We start from the raw sequence: 2,591 nt of genomic DNA, 5'->3' as shown, positions 1-2,591 counted from the left end.
ACATACTCGTCGCTTCGACTCAGACATTTATCACAGCGTTGTACCAACCTCCCAATACCCTCCTCATAGAAGGCAGCTGCCTGAGCTTTCTGCCAATTTCTATGCTGGCCTATGTCTCGTCGACCATGGCAAAACGTTGTCTTCATAGCCAGCAGTTCATGTGAGAAGAGATGAAATTCAGTGAGAACCTATGGGCTGTACTGTGGATGATCAAACACTTTCCATCGAAAACGCTGCAGAAGTATCTTCATTGGCCCTGCAGAGTGCAGACGAGAATTGCCGTGTTCGAAACGCATGACAGCTGTGTTATGTGGGCTGCCTGACATCGGGCAAAATCTCTCACTAAGCCCTCCTACGTGGGGGGAGAGACTATTTTGTATTCGTCTTTACGTGCTCACTGTGCGCTCAGAATTGAAAAGAGAGACGTGACGCGATAGGCGTAATAGAGACACGCATTCAGCTGATCTTACACAGTTCCAATCTGTTTTCTAGGGCTAAAGGTCTCACCATCAATGGGACTCTAAACCTTATTTCTTTCACCTTCCGGTAACAAATATTCTTTGGCATATTTACTTTTTCTAAAGCAAGAATTTTCAAACAGTGAGATACCAGACTTACGCTGATAGTTTGATAGTTCTCGCTCTTTCTTTTTTTTATCATGTCTTCTATAGATGTTCATCTGTGTATCTCATAGTAAATCTCGTATCGCATATTTGTCGAACGCCATACCAAATAATCTATTTCCTACACTTGGCAATAATTTCAGTACATCCAATAGTATCTCCTCAACTCCAGGAAAACAGTGTCAGATCAAATACCCCATGCTCTGCCAAGCTTCTTGAATCGTAAATGAGACACAACAGCAGATATGCTATAATAACTGATTGAAAGTATCCGGATAGCTGTTAGTGGACATTAATGCGTGGTGTGCCCATCCTTCGCCTTTATGAAGGCTTCAGCTTTGCTGGGGACTTTTTCAATGAGCTTTCTGACTATCTGTGGTAGAATGGCACCTCATTTTTTCACAGGAGTAAAAACAAGAGTGACGTTGGCCGCTGCGGTCTGGAGCGATGTCAACGTTCTGACCCATCCCAAAGGTGGTCCATAGGCCTCAAGTCGGGACTTTGGGCTGGCCAATCCATTTCAGAAACGCTGTTATCCACAAATCAGTGTCTCGCAGATGCTGCTTTATGACAGGGTGCACTGTGATACTGATACAATCATCGACTCCAAATTGTTCCACTACTGCACGCAGTACACAATACCACAAAATGCGTTCATAGCTGTTCAAATACAAAAGTCATTGAATATTTCCTAATATCGTGTCCGACCTACTTTTGCCCGGCATAGTGCAGCAGCGCGACATGACTTGGACTCAACAAGTCGTTGGACGTCCCCTGTAGAAATACTGAGCCATGCTGCATTTATACCCGTCCATAATTGTGTAAGTGTTGCCGGTGCGGGATTTTGTGCACGAACTGACCTCTCAATTATGCGCCATACATGTTCGATGGAATATTGAATTCCCTAACGATTTCCGGGCAACGGCCTTGCCACAGTGGATACACCGGTTCCCGTGAGATCACCGGAGTTAAGCGCTGTTGGGCGTGGCCGGCACTTGGATGGGTGACCATCCAGGCCACCATACGCTGTTGCCATTTTTCGGGGTGCACTCAGCCTCGTGATGCCAATTGAGGATCTACTCGACCGAACAGTAGCGGCTTCGGACAAGAATACCATCATAACGACCGAGAGAGCGGTGTGCTAACCCCACGCCCCTTCTATCCGCATCCTCCTCTGAGGATGACACGGCGGTCGGATGGTCCCGGTAGGCCACTCGTGGCCAGAAGACGGAGTGATTTTTAACGATTTCCGAATTGGAATGTCCCATGCGTCTAGGTCTAACTACCATTCCACATTCAAAGACTGTTAATCCAGTCGTTCGGTCATAATCACGTCGCAAACCTTTATACAAGAATCACCTGAGTACAAATTGCACCACCACCAATACCCCGCTCTTTTATACCTTATATGCGCGGTACTATCTGTATAAGTGCAAAGCGCTATCCCAAGACTTTTCGCCACCTCACTGTAGTTCTGTGCATTCTGTAACTAATTCTATGTTCACAGTATGGATGGAAGCGAAACTTAGCGGACTTTAACGCGTTCCTAGATTCCTCGCTTAATACTACATCTACATTTATACTCCGCAAGCCACCCAACGGTGTGTCGCGGAGGGCACTTTACGTGTCACTGCATTACCTCCCTTTCCTGTTCCAGTCGCGTATGGTTCGCGGGAAGAACGACTGCCGGAAAGCCTCCGTGCGCGCTCGGATCTCTCTAATTTTACATTCGTGATCTCCTCGGGAGGTATAAGTAGGGGGAAGCAATATATTCGATACTTCATGCAGAAACGCAACCTCTCGAAACCTGGACAGCAAGCTACACCGCGATGCAGAGCGCCTCTCTTGCAAACTCTGCCACTTGAGTTTGCTAAACATCTCCGTAACGCTATCACGGTTACCAGCTAACCCTTTGACGAAACGCGCCGCTCTTCTTTGAATGTTCTTTATTTCCTCTGTCAACCCGAC

At 46.8% G+C, this 2,591-nt stretch overlaps 1 pseudogene; it reads left to right on the top strand.

The window, feature by feature from the left end:
- Positions 1 to 1,540: 1,540 nt before the first annotated feature.
- LOC126237975 (5S ribosomal RNA) lies at positions 1,541 to 1,658 on the top strand (annotated as a pseudogene).
- The last annotated feature ends 933 nt before the right edge of the window (positions 1,659 to 2,591 follow it).

Source organism: Schistocerca nitens, chromosome 2, assembly GCF_023898315.1.
Source record: "Schistocerca nitens isolate TAMUIC-IGC-003100 chromosome 2, iqSchNite1.1, whole genome shotgun sequence".
NCBI lineage: Eukaryota > Metazoa > Arthropoda > Insecta > Orthoptera > Acrididae > Schistocerca > Schistocerca nitens.
Note: the sequence above shows the minus strand (reverse complement) of the source record. Positions and strands in the feature narration are given on the sequence as shown.